This window comes from Oxyura jamaicensis, chromosome 2, assembly GCF_011077185.1.
Source record: "Oxyura jamaicensis isolate SHBP4307 breed ruddy duck chromosome 2, BPBGC_Ojam_1.0, whole genome shotgun sequence".
NCBI classification, from domain to species: Eukaryota; Metazoa; Chordata; class Aves; order Anseriformes; family Anatidae; genus Oxyura; species Oxyura jamaicensis.
The window spans coordinates 124,538,264-124,559,363 of NC_048894.1; the positions used below are offsets into that span (position 1 = coordinate 124,538,264).

General features: G+C 39.3%; 2 long non-coding RNA genes across 2 annotated transcripts; one reads left to right on the forward strand and one right to left on the reverse strand.

Annotated features, from left to right (window-relative positions):
* The first annotated feature begins 1,295 nt into the window (after window positions 1-1,295).
* LOC118163251 lies at window positions 1,296-17,247 on the forward strand. Its single transcript, XR_004748942.1, has 4 exons — window positions 1,296-1,307; window positions 3,125-3,131; window positions 4,435-4,439; window positions 17,122-17,247. It is a non-coding gene; the product is annotated as an uncharacterized LOC118163251 (long non-coding RNA).
* Window positions 17,122-20,654, reverse strand: LOC118163250. The gene is made up of 3 exons (XR_004748941.1): window positions 20,319-20,654; window positions 19,095-19,137; window positions 17,122-17,257 (listed from the first exon to the last, which is right to left on the reverse strand). It is a non-coding gene; the product is annotated as an uncharacterized LOC118163250 (long non-coding RNA).
* Between the last annotated feature and the right edge of the window lie 446 nt (window positions 20,655-21,100).

Consider the following 21,100-nt stretch of genomic DNA (forward strand, 5'->3'; position numbering starts at 1 on the left):
TCATACTGTAGTTTGTTTGTCTTACAGTTTGTCTTGGCACTGCTGTGCCATTCCTGGCAGAAACTTTCTAACTTGTTTTGAAAAATACAGCATAACAGGCAATCTCTCACAGATCTTCACAGCCTTGTTGGCCAGAAAGCTGCTATGTCCAGACTCTTTACTGCAGTCTGAGCCCCTTTTTGTCCTCCCTACCTTGTGGAGCAGATGATTTCCTTCTTCTGAAAAACAGTATTTTACATATTTATGTATAAGATCATTATCACTTTCTCAGGCTTCTCTAAGTGCCAAAAACGCAAAGCCACTTAATTGTGTACATCCTATCTTCTAGACTGCCAGTCCTTCCTGCTGCTTTCTCTTCCAGTTGATCCATTCCCCCCCCCCCCCCCCAAGTGCAGCACCAACAGTTCTAGTACTCTAGTGCTGCTGAATATATCAGATACATTACTTATGTATATAAGTAATAGGAACATGTGCTATGTTCCTATTTTACATGATAATTCCAGCTTTTGTCTTTTTAACCATAGAATGGCTTGGGTTGGAAGGGACCTTAAAGATCATCTCACTCCAAACCCCCTGTCATAGGCAGGGATGCTACCCACTAGATCAGGTTGCTCAAAGCCCCATGCAGCCTGGCCTTGAACACCTCCAAGGATGGAGCATCCACAGCTTCTCTAGGCAATCTGTGTCAGTGCCTCACACCCTTACAGTGAAGAATTTCCTCCTAATGTCTAATCTAAATCTGTCCTCTTAGTTTAAGGTCATTCCCCCTCATCCTATCATTATCTACCTGAGTAAAGAGTCTTTTTTTGTCCTTTTTATAGGACCCCTTTAAGTACTGAAAGCTGTGATAAGGTTTCCCCAGAGCCTTCTCTTCTTCAGGCTGAACTTGATGAGCTCAGCCTTTCTTCATAGGAAAGTTGCTCCAGCCCTCTGATCATCTTTGTGGCCTTCTTCTGGACTTGTTCTAACATGTCCACACATTTCTTGTGCTGGTGGCCCCAGACCTGGATGCAGCACTCCAGGTAGTGCCTCACTAGGGCAGAGTCACCTCCCTTGACCTGCTGGTCACACCTCTTGATGCAGCCCAGGACGCAGTTGGCCTTCTAGGCTACAAGCATGTACTGCTGGCTCATGTTGAGCTTTTTGTCCACCAGAACTCCTATGTCCTTCTCTGCAAGGTGAGAGACCTCAGTGGGTTTTTCTCACAGTCTGTGCTCATGTCTGGGATTGCCCTGACCCAGGTGCAACACCTTGCACTTGGACTTGCTGAACCTCATGAGTTTCTTGTGGGCCCACTTCTCCAGCCTGTCCAGGTCCCTTTGAATGGTATCTCTTCCTTCTGTTGTATCAACTTCACCACTCAGCTTGGTGTCATCTGTAAACTTGCAGAGGGTGCAACTCAATCAATGATATAATCTACGTAATTGATGAAGATATTGAAAAGCACCAGTCCCAAGACAGACCCCTGAGGGGCACTGCTCATCAGCGGCTTCCACCTGGACATGGAACCAGCGGCCACTACATCTTTAGTGAACATTATTCAGCTGAAAACTGAATTTACCCTGTTGATGTTATCCTGTGTATGCCAATACAGAGACTGTATTCTGTTGATAGTTTTGTTAACCATCAGGTCTACCACTGTTTGAACTGAATGAAAATGCATAGTAAGAAGAACAAGTACTTTTGTAATCTGGGCTCTGGACAATGGTGTCAGGTACAACTGAACCCGAGAAGATTACATACTACAGGTCTCTTCAGTGCGGTTCTAGGTTGTTTTGCAGTGCTAAAGTCATTCCCAAACTTAGAATTAAAGGGTAAATCTTATTCAACTCCCAATTGCTTTTGTCTGCAATCCAAAGCAGCACAGCAGTGCCTCACATAGCTGTGTGCTGATTTGCCAGTCACAAGCATGCAGCAGCATTATCGAGGTGACGCTGGTTGTAGGTTGGGATTTCTCTGTTTTCTGCCATAATTTTCTGCCAAAACTGCGAATTCAGTTTGGACATTAAGTTGTTTTGGGTCCTCTACAGAGAGAAAAAACACATTTTGTCTACCCTGACACCTGTCTAAGATTGGATCAATCTCCTTTAGAGAAGCACTTTCCCATTAACTGCAGAGGGGTTGTTGAGCACTAGCATTGAAAGGGCACAGTTTAGGTAGGTAAAGTTAGGTGACATAACTTACTCTTTGTAGCTCTACTACAAATAGCAGAACTGCAGTAATTTGTCAGCAAGTTGTCTATATAAGGAGCATAGGGATATCAGTTGATTATTTCTACCATTGAAAAGCTTAAAACTGGATGATGAGAGTACATCTTTCTCCTATAGACAGACTTTTCTGAGATCCCTTGAATCTCACCTGCTGCTTCTGCATAATGAATTGTATTTAGTATTTCTGATTGCCTCAATAAATCCTTCACACCATTTCTGAAGATAATGTTGAAATAGGCAACCTTCCTTGGAAACTTAATCTTAATGTTTCCAGGGTAATAAGGAACCATCAAGTATTTTAAAGTTAAATGAGCATTAACTTGTACTACGTTTTGCTTAGGCATAAATTGCTGATATTACCCTGTCATATTTTCTCAGTTGAGGGAAAAAATTAAAAGGAATTTAACCCAAGAGAATTTTCCCTTGGTTCTCCACCATGGCACCAGCTACAAGATCTTAACCAAGTGTGATCTTAACAGCTTGCAAAGCTAAAAGACAGTTACACAGACACAAGGGAAGACATGCCACAACACAGAAAAAGTCTCTTAACAACAAATTCTTAAATGACTGTATCAGAAGCTGCATAAGCTAAAGAGCTTGGGCTATGGCAACCACTTATCATAATCAACAGCTTTTTAAAAAAAGCATAATATAAGCAAAGTTATTTTTTAAGTTTACTGTCTACTGCTACTATTCTCTTAAAAAGTCTGGTGAATGTTATAAAAATAAATAAGCATGGAAGTTTCAAACTACCATGTGTAATAAGCAAATATCAAGTTATAATTAGTGATTTAATGTCTATAATTATAATCAGTCTACAGCAACAATTGTAGCTATCAGTAACTAATTTATGTATTTCTTTGAAAAATGAAAACCGCCAAAGCCCCCTCTAGCTTATATTTTTCCAGCCAAAGAAATAATGTTTATATGTATGTACTTAGCATTATAATTAAAGCAGCTGGATGTGGCCTCCCTCAGAAAGAAAAAACAAAACAAGCTCAAGTCTTTTTTTTGTTTGTTTGTTTGTTTGTTTGGTAATGAGGGCTTGTGCATGAGAGAATAGGAGGAGTAACTCACTGGCCTTGTCATGGGCAATAACTTTTCAGACCACCAAACATAGCCAGGCCTCTGAAGTTCAGCAGTTAACACACTCCACATGTAAGAAGCATGGCCCTTTGTTTGCTGTTATATGGCTAACTATGCTTGGGTATTCTGAGAAAGGATGAGGCAAGTTTTCAGCTCAACCACTTAACAGAAAAGCAACAGAATCCCACCAAAATACTATGCCTTCCACTTGCAGCTTCCATTTATTAATAAAAAGTACAAACACATGATTGTTGAAGCAATGGTTTATTTGCTGTTCACAGGAGTCCCATCAATATTGTGCCAGTGGTACCTTATGTATGTGTCAGAAAGCCACGCACTGAGCAAAAAGTTCTACCTATTTAAGATCTCTAGCTTTTATTATTATTATTATTAATAATATTTTCTTAGCAGATTATAGAGAACCCATAGCTACTGATATGGTTTGCTGTAACTAATCTCAGGAACCTAATGGATGTTGCTCATTGAAATAAACCACTCAACTCAGGATGGTACCACGTTAAAAAAATACACAAACAAAACCATTTTATAATTTTTGGAAGACTGGGATCTCCACCAGCAAGCCTTACAGGTCACAGCCATCCATTAACAGCAGTTACAGTTTCCTGCTACTTGCTCTAGAAACAGGTTCTCAGCAGGTTTATTTCACTGCTGCTTTATCATCCAGCAGTGTGAGCACAGCTTGATAAGACAAATATAACATCCATCTTATATCAAGGTATACCCTGAAATGACAAGCAATTAGAAAAACTGCAATATGAATATGTCCATATTCTGAATAAGAATATGTCCATAGTTTGTCCCTTTGTCCATTCTCACGCCCTCATTTTCTGAGGTCCTACCTGGTGCTACTTCAGGAGTTTGCTGCCGCTACTGTCCATTGATAAGCACCTTTGTGTAATACCCAGACAGCCTATACATAGCGAGGCCAAATGGCAGCATGATTTTGTATAAAGCCTAAGAAAGACAAAGGCATATGGGAAAGAGAAGGAAGAGGCAGGTTAGTCCCTGCCCAGTCCCAGCCTAGAGCCCCTGTTCCAGCTCAGCCTCCACTTGACCTTCTCTGGTGGCTATGGAAATGGCAGAAGCACCACTCCTGTGCAGGGGGAAAGTTTGCCAGTTTGTGTCCATTGCCTCTTGTCCTGCTCATGGGCACCACTGAACAGAGCCTGGCTTCATGTTCTTTGCACCTTCCTTTCACATATTTAGAGACACTGATATTTCCCCTGCACCATCTTTCTCTCCTGCAGGCTGAGCAGTCCCAGCTCTCAGCCTCACCTCACAGGAGAGGTGCTCCTGTCCCTTCATCACCTTCACTGGGCTCTCTCCAGTACGTCCATATCTCATGCACTGGGGAGCCTGAACTGGAGGCAGTATTCCAGGTGTGGTCTCACCAGTGCTGAGCAGGGGGGAAGGGAATACCTGGCAGCACTGTGCCTCATGCAGCCCAGGATACCATTACCCACCTTAGCAGCAAGGGCATATTGCTGACTCATGTCGGTGTCCACCGGGATTCCCAGGGGCTTTCCTGCCAGGCCGCTTTCCAACTTCCCTGGGGTTGTTTCTCCCCAGGTGCAGGACTGTGCACTTCCTCTTGTTGAGCTTCATGAGGTTCCTGTCAGCTGAATGTATGTAAGTATGTAAAGATGAGATAAGGTGTACTGTGTTGGCACATGCTAGTTAGTCCTGCCTGCTATTCTTTTATGAGTTTTTATTCTTTTATTCTTTTTATGCTATTCTTTTATTCTTTTAATATTCTATTAAATGAGTTGCAATCATTTGCAGGTGTGGTTGAATTAGTGGCTTATCTGAACAGAAACAAAGCTTTTCAGCTGCCCTGCCACCTTCTTTCATATCTATCTGGCTTTTCCCAAGCTAAGAGGAGTTGTCTTCTGTCATCTGAACTTCAAGGAACAGTCAGCTGTGACATTCAGAAATTAGCATGCTGCATCTGAACAGGCAGAAATGGCATCAAGTCAACTGCAGGTCAGCGAACAAGACAAAAATAGGAACATTTGAAAAAACTCATTTTGGCAGCAATGATCTTGGAAGGGTACTGGTGACAAGTTAAGAGAAAGCATTTTCAGACAGTAACATGGCTCCCAAGCCAGGAACATTGTTGTATGTTACAGCCATAACAGGATGGCATCTGAGGAATTTATTTAACAACAGAAAAGCTAAAATTCAGTATTTGAAAAAAATCATTCTGATCACATAATATTCACATGTATTTTGATTAACCAGGAAATGTGAAGAAATGCAATTCTTATGTATACTTCCTAATTGCCAGAGACTATCATATGATAAATATAATCACAAATTGTAATTTTGAGCTGGGAGAACCAGAAAAAAAATAAGGAAAAAGGGAAGAAGCACAACATGAAAAACAAAAACAAAAACAAACAAACAAAAACACCAAAACAACAACAACAACAACAACAACAACAAAACACTAAATCAGACCTTGAAATATAATTGCAGCCCATAAGCAGACTAAAGCATCTCTTGGTAGATTTGAAAACATAACATGCACTCAATTGTCAGAAAGACATAACTTTTGCAAAGTTTTCAACACCTAAGTACCTGTTGTAGTCTTCCTTGTTTATATGTTGTGAAAAATTGTGGTCTAAACATTGTTCCAATACCACATAATCCTTTCTAAGATTGCTATTCCCATACCTATGAAGTAAGGTCAAATATTCACATCTTCATTGTTTTCAGAAATGGAAGGTGTTCACAGGAGCTGCAGACTGACTGCACTGTGAAGGCAGGGGCATGGAGACGAGATCTAAATTCCCTGCAAAGGCGGCTGTTAAGAAGCACACTGCAGAGAGAGAGATAGTGAACCCCTGGGACTCAGAGAGTTTGTTTGCTGGGGTACAGTGCTGTGTATAAGTAAGGGCCTCTAGGCTTCAGCTAAAATATCCCCACAGTGCTTTACTGATCCATGCAGATGGACTATACTGAGTCAGTAAATCCAGAATCACTGGCCTCTTTTTAACTTAGCCATTCATTCCCACAGCCTGGGATGATCTGTGCTAGTTTTAGCTTAAGTCTTTTAAGTATCCCTCTCCACCCCCAGTTACTCCAGGCAATAGAGCTGACTGCAAAAAGAGCAACTCTGCTAGTGATGTCTTCTGTTGTATAGACAGAGCAAATATGATACTAACCAGAACAGCAGGAAGGACCACAAGATATTCATATATATTATGAAAACAGATGGTTATTGCTGTGCTGGGAGGGGCCGTATTGTTTACTCTATAAGCAATAATAAGCGTGGGGACTGCTTTTCATTTTCCTAAATCTTCCTTGTCAACCTTGCTCTGTGGCCTACCAACTAATCTACTTCATGCATAAACTATTAATCAGCAGTTATAACATTCATTATGCAGTTGACTGTCTTTATCTAGACACTATTTTCATTTGGAAAACAGTTTCCATTAGAAACACATTCTTAGCAGAATTACCAAAAAGACTGCAATCTTTCAAATAGGCATCGGGGCATGGTGTAATGATTTCCTTGCATAGTAATAATGTCAGAAGTTCAGTCTGTGAAGAAAGTATTCTCCACTTGGGAGACTTAGCTGACTAAGGGATTACTAAAGAAAGGAATGTAGTAAAAGGGATGAAATTTTCACAGACTTTTAAAGTAAAATTTTGGATCGTGATTCTATTCCCTACTCCCCCTCTAACTGTCAGGTATATATATATATATACATATATATATATGTTTTCTGATATACAAAGATGGGAGGCTGACAATGCCAGGGGTAGAGTTTCTCTTTTTATTCACAAAAGTTTACAACACAAGTAATGGCAAGTTTTCAACCCACCCAGTCCTATCAAGTCAGATTCTTAATTTAATTAATGTTAGCCTGAAAAAACATTAGGTAGCATGAACCTGAATGTTAAAAACTAGTAGAAGAGTTTCTATCTGGCAAGTAGCAGCAGTATTACTTATGTCAGTTAGTGTGAAATAAGGAATTGATAGTTCATTTTGTCTTGATTCTGTGGTTAAATAGCTCATTACCCCAGATGAGAATTTCACTGCCACAAACAAGAAAGCAGCAAGGTTCTAGTGAGGTACTTGACTCGTGGGGCTTGAACACACCCTTAGCTAAACAGTAAAGGTTCAGTGCATAAATACAGGTTGAAGGATATTGATTTACCTGAAAAATTGGAGAGTTATTCTAGGGTTATGTAAGCATCTCTGGATTATTAGAGAAGGATGTTTTAGTCCTCTGTTACCCAAGGCTTGGCTTTGGTATGATCAAGCACAGATCAGTTGTTTGAACAGAATAATCATTTAAGTGATGGTTGTTTAAGATTACCATGTTACTGAGTAAACCCCCTGCCTTAGTAGATGAACTGCAGGTCTGGCCTCCATTTAAACCAGAAGAACTGCACTTGAACTTGAAACTGGCATAACATTTTATTTCTCAATCTTTTTGTGAAGGGACTGTTTTTGCACGAATATTATGTGATTCTACATCTCTGCAGTGTGCTGACCTCAAATACTGTGCGCTGTTCTTATTTCTCATCTCAGAAAAATACAGTATGATTGCAAAAGATACCTACAGGGAGATGAGCACAGCCAAAGATATATTACAACGTTCACACAAAAGAACAGACTATATCAAAACTTCTGACTAGAGTGAACTGAAAGATAATATACTATAGGTCTATAAAATTGCTTCTGACATGGAAAAGCAAATAACCACTCCCTATTTGCCTATCTCTTATGATAGGCAAACATGGAGACATTAAATAAAACAGATGTGCCATTTTCAAAACAAAAGGAGAGACTTTTCTATTCTGTGAAACATCTTGCCATTAGATACAGTGGATGTTAAAAAGATTGTACGAGTTTACTCAGCCACTGGGCAAAAGCTACAGAAGAGGAATTCTTTAAGGGCTTATTACATATAGATGGTTTTGTCAGCAACTTGTCCCATTTCCTCTCCAGTATAAGATGCCCTTACCTGCAGTACTGTACAAGCGTAGGGTATAGTATAACAGGACCTGGAGACTGAGCACTGCCACTGTTTTTTTTTGTATAAGGTAGTTATTGGAATTTGTAGTCCAGACTTTGATATGCTGTGGCAGAAAACTGCATATGCAGAAATATATGGCTTAAGCATGTGGTTCTAATTTGTTAATAATTACTTTAAAATAATAATATTAATAATAGATTCTTACAGGCACTTTAAGGACAGCTAAGATAGGTAACCACCTACCACACTGTCAATCTGTCAATGTAAAAAAGGCACAGAAAAAAAGCAAACAACCTTTTTTTTTTTTTTTTTTTTTTTTTTTTTTTTCTTTCCCTAAGGGAAAAAAATGCAATGGCGAATACTTCTGTTCCAATTAATGAACTGACACTACTGAATCTAACTTTCATGGTATCATATTAGGGAAATTGAAATTAATCAGATCAGCAGAGAAGCAACAATGGCAACTCTTGCTCTCCTTAGAAAACAGGCCATTGTTGTCATTTGTTACATATGCAGTTTCATCTTATGGAATGCCTTGATCAAAAGGGGCTGTAGTGATGGTGAGTGGAGGAATGATATAAGGAGTACCTCTTCCTCCCTTCATGAAAACTAAGTCTTCCTTTTTCTGTAGTATTCTCTGTAACAATAGTTGTTTTAGAACCTTGTTTGGATTGGAAGGAACCTAAAAGATCATATAATTCCAACCCCCCTGCCATTGGCAGGGACACCTCCCACCAGACCAAGTTGCCCAAAGCCCCATCCAGCCTGACCTTGAACACCTCAGGGCTGGGGCATCCACAGCTTCTCTGGAAAACCTGTGCCAGTGCCTCACCACCCTCTGAGTAAAGAATTTCTTCCTGATATCTAATCTAAATCTGCCCTCTTTTAGTTTAAAGCAATTACTCATTGTCCTATCACTATGAGTCCTGACACAGAGTCCCTCTCCAGTTTTCTTGTAGGCCCTCTTTATGTGCTGAAAGGCCACTGTAAAGTCTCCCCAGACAGAGCCTTCTCCTCTCCAGCCTGAATACGCACAAACACGTGTAGCACACACACACTACTCCTGCTCTTGCCTGTCGTTCAGAAACCTGGAGTCTCTGATGCATTCATGGCAATGGGTGGTTCAAACTTACATTGGGATCAAGTTGCCAGCCTTGTGGTGTGCTTTTAAAGCACTCCTTGAAAACTGCCCAACCATCTCTTTCATTCCCACCATTCCTGGCAGATAACCCAGGAATTCTGTATTTGATTTCTCCTTTGCACTAGGCTCCCTCCTATATTTATATTGAATACAAACCATAATCTGTAGGTGTTTGTCCAAATCCTGGTTTTGCATTTTCTAAGGCCACAAAGAAGAGCTGGGCAAAATAGACTGTAATTAATAAATTAAATATTGCTCTGGTGTACATAAGGGAAATAAGAGAAGCCCTGGGAACTGTAGGCTGACAATGATGAAATAGTAGCCCACGTTCAGTAGAACCCTACCTGAAAAGCTTTCATAGACTGAAGAAAAGACTTTTACAGATTTATACGTGTGAGTGTATTCAGAGCACTGAGACGTGCATACAAGAAAGAGTTAGGCAGAAGTAGACTATTACAAACTCAGGAACAGCGTACAAGCCTCTAAAGGCAGATATACTCTATGGAATAGTGGAGTCACTCACTAAGTCAACTAACTTAAAAAGCAGCAGTGTTGAAATAGAGTCTACTGACCTGGATTTGTAATTGTTAGCCTACAGGAATAGTGAAGAACCTCTGTAGCCAATTATCAGTTTTCTGCTATACACTTTCATCCCTCCATGCACATTTATTTTTGAACTTCTTTAAATGGTAAAGCATAACAAATAACACTCTGACAAGGAGCATGTCTGCCTGCTGATGCAGCTGTTTCCTGTAAAGTTTATTTGTTTTCCCAAAACCTCTCTATTTTCTGAGGCATAATTGCTTTGTTGTTAAAAATGAGGTAAGCAGCACAAATAAGGCTTATTGATCTAAGTAAGAAAAGTAGCCAACAATACGACTCAATTTATAAAATGAATTTGTTGTCACTGAAGGCTTCCAAATAACAGTTAATTCCGTTACACTATATATGGAAAGTTATCACTAGTCTAGCAAAAGTATGTTAGAAGTCTTCAGTTTTAATTTTCTCTCTGAAGTAATAGAGGATGCCACTGGCCCTATCAATAATGCAGTTTAATAAAACGTTAACAGAGCAGAAATTGAAAGACTTGAACAATATTTTTCTTTAACATATTTTCCTTCATGAATAAGGGATTTCTTACTAGCATGGGGTTTCCACTTTCATTAGCATCACCTTCCACTGGGTGCTTCATTTTGGAGAGGAACATTGCCAGAGAGCAGCAGGAACAGAGGTGCACTACAAGCAAAGACCAGCCAGGAGCAGAGAGTGGAGAGTGAACCTTCCAACAAGGGAACAGTCATACAGTAACTGAACAGGATTGTGTTGGTGACAATGATCACAAACTGTCAAATGACAGTCTCTCTAAAAAAAATAAAATAAAAAAAAAGTAATGATTTAGGTTCACTGTCCAAGTAGGGACACCATTCAGGAGCATTGGATGAAGGACCACAAACAGGACTACAGCACAGGTCTGATGCCTGTCCAGAAGATGGAAACATAGGCCAATATCTATCCATATAGTGGATACCACTCAATAACCCAGGAAAGAACCTGTGGTTACTCAGGGCCAAACTTAAGTGGGGGTCCTGGGCACATGGGCAGGTTCCAGGTTCCAGGTGAGGCTGGCCTGGGCAATTAAAGCCAATTAGTGCAATCAGGGCCCTGACAGATACTAGTGAATCATACGCAGCAGGAAAGAGAAACCAAGTTTTTGGATTTGACAGTCTCTAGTTTGCACTGAAGATCACTGGGAGATTTCTCAGTCTCACTGAAATTCCTGTCTATCTTGCAAGACTAATATTCTCAAAACAAACACCTACTCTTTAAACTTAGGGAACAATCAGGTTTTGTCACAGTGAGGTCAATAATAAAATTCCCATTGCTTTCAGTGGGGTCAGGGTTTTACTTTGCTGTTTCTTTCCCTAAGCTGCCGTTTTGAAGTCCAACACGGTAATAAAAATAATTAGAGGAAGTGCCACAGACTCTCTGTCCTCCTGTGTCAGTGCATTTTATACTCTCTACTTTGACCCTTGTGTCAGGCTAATGGCTTTCTGATTAAGAGTCAGATAAACCTGCTCCAGAGCACATCAATATCACTCCCTTTTGGCCAGAGGTCTGGGTCAGCAACGTGAGCATGAAATATGCCTTTCCTCCTGATCTGCTGATGGGAGAAATGTTGTGCTACTGTAGGGCTTGATGGTCCACATTAAAAGAAGCCTGGCAAAGGAACCTGGAGCTGGGGCCTCCCTATGGTAATTCTTTCTCCCCAAATTGTTTGACTATCTTTATTGTGAACTTTTATCGGCAAAAGTTTTACTACATCTATTTGTAGAAATGAATAAATACTAGTAGTGTCTTCTTGTGAAAGTCTTGGGGATCTATATTTTATTTTATTTTATTTTGTTTTATTTTATTTTGTTTTATTTTGTTTTGTTTTATTTTATTTTATTTTATTTTATTTTATTTTATTTTATTTTATTTTATTTTATTCCCCTTAAGAAGAATAAACATACTGACAGTGGGACTAGCCACATGCCAAGAGAACACATGAAATGCCATTACCAGTATGTCAGCACTTTTCATGCTTTTCTTTTCTGAGGATTATCACTGTATGGTGTTCAGCAAGGAACTGCTTCTAAGACTGTCCTATGCTCTGCTCTCAGTGTTCCATGCACTCATCCGTCTCATAGCTAGGAACTATGGAACTGACACAACATGTGGGATTTAGGTGTCTACCTAAATTTAGGAGTGAATGTATATGTGCACTAGCTGTCATTAGGAAGCTCTTCAGCTGACTATCCAGTACAGATGGGATTCAGCTGCCTAATCACATACATCTAGTGACTTTCTTGGTGGCCCAGGATATTTCTTCTGGCAAGTACTTATTATTTTTGAAGGGCATAGATCTTGTGCCCAGCCTCATGTGGTTCTGTTGTGAGCAACCTAGTGCATCTCAAATGGCCCTAGACACCTCTCTTTAGGAAAGTGAATGCCTCTTCCAGTTGTTTAGCTTAGGATAAGCTGAATTTTTCATTTGGCTTTATTGACTGTATTGACTAGGTCTCCAGTGATTACTCTGAAAGTTTAAGATGGCCTGGCTTACAGAAGACTAAAATTTTGGTGGCTTTCTGTTTAAAACTTACTCTTCATGCCCCTGTGTAAGAGTTCCTGAATCTTCAGTAGTTCTATTAGTGTTTCTCAACATGCCCCAGATTATGGACTACTCATTTGGGTCAGTTTGTTCTTATAGTCACAGTATGTTAATTCAATCATTGCCGCTAAGGAATGCCAAAAATTTATTGAGTCTTAATGTCACTAGAATACTTTCTTAGGTTTATTCATATCATACATATTATTCTGTCAACTGTGTTTTCACAGTACCAGCCTTATAATAGGCATATTAATATAATGGGCATATTGATAATAAGTTGCTTAACTCTGTCAGTGTGTTGCTCTGAATAGTTTATTTGTGCTAATTTGTGGGGTGCAGAGGAATTAATAATAGTTTCACAGTCTCAGGGTTTATCAGGGGATGTTAATCTCTGACGCTCTTGAAAAGCTAATGATTTTGGATAGAACAAAGGAAACACTCCTCTCCTGCTTTCCACTGAGAGATGAAACTCCTCCCTGAATACAAAAAGGATAAAGACTTGCGTTAACAATCTCCACCTCAGACTAGCTCTTAGCTCTGTTAACAAAGAGCTAGGTAGATTTATATCCCCATACTGTTGTTACTCTACAGATCAACAGAGCTTTGCAGTCTTGTGGAGGAGACCTCAACTTTTAGGTTTTATCTTTATTTCATTCTTCTCTCCCAAAAGTGGGAGTTGACACACAGACAGCAAGACTCTGTTGTACAAAGTACTACTCTGTAGTAGATATATGGTACTGAACTTTATTGCTTGGAAAAATGGCATATATTAATGTCACAGATCTCACAGCAATGTACATACACAGGGGACAAAATCTAAGCTTCACTGTGTAAATTTAATTTGATCATTTCCTTACATGTGCTTGGCTGATACTAACCTATTCACTTTCTTGTAATGTTAGTATTTATGGAGAGCATATACAAAAATAGACTATATATATATATATATATATTTAGCTATTTCATATTCTAGTACATTCATTTCAGCTGAAAATCTGTGGGTATAATTGATTCATGTTAAAAAAAATACTATTTTTCTTTAGCCATTAAGAAATCTAATCTTTGCTCATACCAGACTTAATAAACTAAAGCAAGTAAAGACTTTCTAACATGTAGCATAATAGCTGTATGAAAGCTACTTTTTTGCATGCATATCAGCGAGGCAGCAGTGGAACCTTTTGCAGATATCAGCATCTACGGTGATTTTAGCAAGACACCCTTTTGGTAACAGTCTTTTAAAACTAGAGTAGAGTTGACTTTCAAAAAAGGGCAGATCCTGTTAATTGCTTCGGGTGTTGTATGACACCAGGAATGTTTTCTAGGTCCTTTACAAATTTTACATCCAATTTCTGTCTGTTCAGCAATGAGCCATTCAGAACCACTCCTACAGTTTTAATGCTGCGATAGTTATTGAATGGCTATTGCACACCCTCTGCTTTCTTCTCCCTACTCCAGGAAGGAATTTCCAGTAGAAATAAAAGACTAGATTTCATTTTCTACCCTTTTTATCTGCTTTGTCTGCTTTCTCTTTCAGACAGGATTGATTCTGCTTGAGCTTTAAACCAAGTTACTGCTAGAAGACATTGGACACTCCTATAGTCTTATGAGTAAAATGTTTTTCTCGTTTGTTTTTCTTGTGCAATTTCCGAGAACAGCCAAAGTAGAAGGAGATACCCACATAGCATCCAAACAAGGCCTGTATTATATGTGCACAAGATATGGAATAACCCCCCGACTTTCTTAGAGTTCAGCCTCCTGAGAAAAACTTAGCCTTTTGGTGGCCAATTCTCCCTTCGGAGGTACAGGTAGTTTCCTCTTAAGTTCTTAAAAAAATCACCGGCAGTGTCATGATTGCCAATTCTAACTGTAATGTTTTTATTAGAATTTTGAACAACTTGATCAATTGTGAAATAATACTGAAATCTGTGACTCATATGGTAAGGGTTAGGTCTTGCATATGATCAAGGAGGAAGATCAAGGTGTGAGGAAATATTTTCCCTTTGGGTAGTAGCGTGTATGAGTCCCTCCCTAGTACTCAGCCTTCTCCTACTGTTTAAGTGGATATTCTTTCTTAACTACAAACATAAGCATGTGCTTTGCTCAGTTGTGATGGATTTAAATGCTTGGTGGCACTGAAATCTATAAGAACAACTTAGCTTCTATATGCATTAAAAAATAAATTAAAAAATGTTTGATTTATTTCAAAGCAGAAATGGTTAACTAGAAAAAACACAATGCAGCACCACAAGCTCTTTATATGCAAGTGCTTTAATGACCCCCAACTTTTAAAAATTTGTCAGACATAAAAGCAGTACTAATCCGATTAGTAACTGTGATTGAGTAAATCTACTGTAAAAATGGACCGTGCCCCGTTTTGAACATGATACCATGCTGGTCATTTGAGAACTGCCACTGTGAAACATAAAAGTCTCTTTGATGGAATATTTATTTCATGAGTTAAAAAAAAAAAAAAAAAAAGATAATATAGTATTGTTTGTTTTCAAAATCACTTGTAAAATTTTGTTAGCCAAGGAACCAATATTCAAAACAGCCAGTAAAACAATAGCTTTGTGCAGTAAGAGTGAGATGAAAGCTCATCAGAGGGGAAATTAAGAGGTTAAGTCCAAAAATTGCTAGCTCTACTTCTTTTAGTTGCAGTGCCCCAAAGGAATAAAAGGAAGGCAAGTATTTTGAAAAACTATATTTGTTGAGTTGAAAAAGTCAGCACTCCGTTGTGTGGCCTTGGAAACTCTCATCAAGTTTTCTATCTGCCCTCCAGAATATTTCTGCATGTCACTTTGGCAGTCACAGCTACTAATTTTAAAGCAGAGAAGCATCTTCATTCCTTGGGGCTCACATGCACTGCAATTAGTCTTATTATAAAATGCTAAAAAAACTCTGGCAGCTAAAATAAAGTCCAGGGAAATGTCTACACCACTGATGAATGAGTTCCTTGAAAAGAAGTAGGGGTGGGCATGAGCCACGACATTTGGATTTAGACCCAGGTCTGGAAAACCTGGGGATTGTGTTTTGGCTGGGTCCATTATATATATGTACATATATAGAAGGAGATCAGCAGAGGCATTTGTATCCAGATTTGTGCTCCAGATTTCATTAACTATTTATTATAAGTCCATGCACATACAGGCACACATGCGGTTTACAATTGTTATCCAAACTTCAAATAGAACAATAAATAATAATGCATATAAAAGGTCTCATCTTTCATTCACCCACACAGAGCTGTATTTCCTTTCTAGTCAGAGTGTCTCAGAGGTTATCTTGAGTCATGATTGCTTGACCAACCCTTCTTGCTCTAACACTAATGCTCTATTTACCTAATTAAAAATTTTCTCAAACAGTTTGCATGGTGCAACATGCCAGCTAAAGAGAGGAAAACACACACACACACACACAATATTTTCTTAAGACAGAAACTGCATTTTTTTGCAGTCTTAAGGTGCAATTTATCAACTCAGAAGAAAAGTTTTGTATTTTTTAAAGGAATTGATTATTGACCTCATAATAAAAGCGTCTGCGTTCTGTTTGCCAAAGTGAAAAAGCCATCATTTTTAGGATATATGGCAAGCTTCATTTGTTGTGCAACAAGCCTCTAGCTTTGTGTTCAGTTTGCACTGCTGTACAGAAGGCAACATATCAGACCATTTGTGAAGAAGCAGTGAGGACATCCCTCCTGCTTTTCCCTTTGTGCCACTGCATCCACAGCTGAGAGAGATTTGGCTCCAGACCTCACTGTCCTGGTCCAATACCTTTTGACATCCCAGGCAGTTTCTGAACAACCATGATGTGGGACAGTAAGTTTGGGGAAGAGAGGTTGTGCCTCACCCCTTGCATGCAGCTGAGGGGATCAGTACTTTGGGGCAGCTGGGGAGACCCAGCAGGAGCACTTCCTGAGGATTTTTCCAAAGAGCATGCCTACTAACAAAGACAGATCTATAAAAGTTAAATGGGAGGCTAAATGATGCTTTATGTAAACTAGAATACAATTTCTACAGGTTAAATACCAGTTTCCTTTGTTCCCAACCCCTTAGTCACAGCCCCACCAAGCTACATCTGTGGCACTTTTTTTTTTTTTTTTTTTTTTTTTTTTTTTTTTTTTTCTAATTTGAATCATAACTGAATTTTTGCCAACAGTTCAACAGGTGCAAGCTATAAAGACAAAAACAACTGTGTCACCAGAATGTCTTATTTTGATAATTTTCCTCATCAGATCCTTCTGTCACAGAGGCACCGTCGTGTTGTTCAGCTTATAAATATGAAACCAGGCAAAAAATCTCCCAGGGCTGAAAGAATGGGTATTAAAAAGGCAGATTAATGCCCAGAAAGACTTGCACATTACTCTTCAAGACCACAAATGTGCACCAGAACACAAATATCATTATCAATTATCTGGACAAGGGGATTAATTACACCCCTCAGTAAGTTTGCAGAGGACACCAAGCTGGGCAGGAGCATTGATCTGCTTAGGGGTGGGAGGGTTCTGCAGAGGGATCTGGATAGGATCCCATGAAGATCGAGTGATAAATATTCAGTATTTTACTTAGTGCTTGGTAACTACGGTGGACTCAGGCCTGGAATTCTGAAAGAAACTGCAAAACACTCCCAGTAATCTCCAATATCCACCAGACACTGCAGCCTAAAACATAGAGACACAGAGCTGTTAAAACACAACATGGGTTTTCTCACTAACATTTGCTTCCTGACACAAACTGAACCAAATACACTATTCTTTTACACTTCCCACCTATTCTATTCCAGTATATTTTAAAATCAAACTACTTGCCAGAAAATCACTGTTCGTATTGAAACCCCGGTCTGTGTATTTCCATCCTTCTGAACTAGGAAATCCCAAATGTACAGTGTCCCAGGCTGCTTGTTAGAGATGATAGTGTGTATACACTGAGCCATGAACAACTCTTTGTTTCATTTCCAAACAGTTTTATAAATAGAGCTCGCTTACAATCTCATAAACTTCATTCTATCCTGAGGCCTTTCTGCATAGCTTCATCTACACGCACGCAAATTGAGCATTTAAGAGGTTTACTTTAGCCTGATAATGATCTATTAAGACTGATTATAAAGTTTTTTTTTTTTTTTTTTTTTAAAAAAAAAAAAAACACAAAAAACACGTATCTAGTACAAATATTCTTTCACATAAACAGCACATCACCTCGTTTCACTGTGGTCTCATTTCTGGATAGGGTATCGAGTTCATAACTGTATTCTAGGTCAATGTGACTCACTCATGTAGCAGATTGTTTTGGAGCTCATCTACTCTCAATAAATGCAGAGTATTAGATCTTGAGCCTTTTGGGGAAAGATCCTTCCCAAAAGACATAATAGTAGTAAATCAAATGAGATTATACATGTAGGTATGCATGTGTGCATGTGCATGTGTCTGTGTGTTCAGGGGAACAGAGGTGGCAGGAGGGTATTAGCAGTGGGGACTTAGATCATCCTGGGCATTTAAAAACTGCATGCAGCATGTCACTGGTTATTATTCAGGCTTCTTTGTTTTCAAGCTGTAACATATCTAGGATAGTAATTCCTGGTCACTTGCCTGCATTCACTTCTGTGAAATTCCTTCCTAGGTTCCCATCTTACAAAACATTATGCATCTTCCTAACCTTACACTTGAAGCATGCAGCATGACCCTGGCTTAATGACCACGGCTTGGAGGGCACTCTGCACTCAGCAGTGCCCAATGCCACGAATGGGGTTGGGAAGATCAAGTGGGAATTATGCCAGAAATTAGTGGATTGAGGATAATTCTGGCTGCAGCCTTACACCAGCATCTGAGGTTGTCCAGCAGAGTCAGTGACAGGGAGGTAAGATGAACATGCCAAGCAGGAATAAGTATATCCCAAACACTTCATCTGCTGTCACTGCTAGTGCTGCCACCCAGAAAAGGGCTTGGGCTCTGTAATAGTGGTGGTGGCTTAAAGAGGCTGGAAGGAGTCCAAGGGAGTAGGGAAAACTACTGGTGAAGACAAGCAGTGCAGTGAGGAAGGATGAAAGACGCCTGGAAAATATCCCTCCCCTGCCAAACATGTCGAATATCAGCTTCCTGCTCTGTTACTCCTTTACTTTGCTGCTATTTTTTTCTATGATTGGTATCCCAAAGCTATTTGCCAGGAGAGGAACAAAAGGAAAGCCTGGTCACCCAGCAGTGTCACCGTCCAAGCAGTGATCAGGGGGTAGAATTGGGCTGTGCTTAGCCCACAGCTTGATGGCCTAAGGATATAAGTGAGGCCAGGTATATGAAGAGGTAATGCTTGCTACAACTCTTCATATTAGGAAGAAGAGAAAAAAATGAGACACTCTTAGGTCCCCAAATCATTTTCTATATCTCAGGAAGAAGGGCTTATGTGCCTGAAGGTTTGTTGCTTTTTTCTTTTTTCTTTTTTTCCAATTTTATTAACAAGTCTGATAGTAAAAATATCGATAAGTATCGATCACTCTTTAAGCTTTACCTCACTTATTCCAAATAGATTGAAAGTCCAATATCAGCAATACCTGACTTGCCGAGAAGAGAAAAGAAAAGAAAAGAAAGGAAAAGAAAGAAAAGAAAAGAAAGAAAAGAAAGAAAATAAAGATAAATGCCATGTTACATCCTCTAAAGTAAAAAATACAAATGTCACTGAATTAACTGGAGATAACACAGACACCACAATTCTAGATTTCATTGACACATCCAGGTCACATTTAAGCCCCACCCCAAATATTTATTTTTTTTAAACCATGCTTTCTGCTCACAATTGATTTTGTATACGACACTGCAGTTCTCTAGTGCTGCAAGGAACATGTAAAAGTATTACCTCAAATGGGTTCATTCATAGACAGGCAGTGATACCTATTTATAACCAGTGCAAATAATTATAGATGACAAAAGCAGAAGGGAAGGGTAAAAATCATGGAAAAATCATGTCCTAGATTTTTTTTTTTTTTTTCTTCTGAAGAGCTTTACTTGCAGATGGGCATTCCCAAGGAAGGCTGTGATGGTTTACAGCTAAAAAATGCTCAATTCTTTGTTAGCTTTTTGCATTTGATGAGATTTACAATATACATACATGTAACATCAAAGAATGAGTCAGGCCTTGCATTAAGTTTGTTCCCATGCTTAAAATGAATACCTCTTGAAGAAAATTACATTTCCCTCCTGCCCAACAATCCAACCCACTAAAAAAGCCATGACTCCACTGCAGATAAACATGTGGTCAAGACCCAGCACTGTTTTCCAATTAATCCATTGGGACTATAAGTTCTAAACACCACTAGGTATTATCTATCCTCAGTATGTCCTGATTTCTTCTATGCTGAAATCCAAGTCAGTTGATCATCAGTTCAAGTGGAGGAACGTCTCTGTCTCTGAGCATTCTTTTTTTTGGAGGAGGAGAATGATAGAAGAATAGGGGAAGTTTTTAGGCTTTTTCCTTTTTTTCGATGTTAACCACTTTTTTTTTTTTTCTTTTTTCTTTCCTTTTTTTTTTTTTTTTTTTTTTTTTTGTCGTGTATTTCTGCAAGGACTGCAAAGCTGCTGGGAGTACTAAAAGACATTTTAACAAGGGAAAATAAAATTACACAAATGTAAACTGTAAATTGACCAACATTAAAGTTAAAGATGTACTTTATATCGAGTACTCAGTACTTTATAGAGAGATTATAAATGACAAAAGTATATAAAAGTAGGTATTTACCTTATTTTCTGATTTCACTCTGTAATTTCACCCCTAACAGTCAATCAGAGCCTCAGTTCATAAACCAGCAATATCTTAAATTGTCTGCTGATGCAACTGATAGAGCTTGCTCAACACTTTGCCACCCTCAGTTTACCCCATCTGCCCTGTTGACACCATTTACACTCCAAGCCAACACACAGCTATAATTAAGCCACACAGCTACGTGAAAGCCCCAACTTTGCAGATCCCTCCTGATAACAGGAGTCCGTCCAAAGAGCTGTCCAAAACCTTGGGGCTTTTACCAACCAGTCTGCCATTCAGCTCCGCCGCAGCGACGCAGGAGCGGCCAGCCCTCCGGCCCCCCCATATCCATGCAGCGGCTTGGAAAAGCTGCGGGGGGGTCTTTACAATCTCTACAACCGCGGCGGGTCCCGCCGGCAGGTGGCGATGCCCCTACACGGAACCGGAGCGGAGCGGGGCACCGAGCCCCCGCCGGGCCGAACGAGCGAGCCCGTGCATCTACCTACCTTAAGAGCGTTATATTACTATTATTATTATTATTATTAAGAATGGATTTTGCGCTTTTCCAGCTTTTCGCATCTAAGACCAGATCTCACAAAGTTGATGCAGCATTTTTTTTTTTTTTTTATTTTGTGAGATGTGTAGACATCACTTACAAAAAGCTCAGTGCACAGAAGTGAAAAAATACAAAAATATTTTTTTACAGAAAAAAATGTTTTCTGGAAAAATATTTTTACAGAAATAATGCCTGGTGCAGTGACTTTTTCATATTTCTGGAA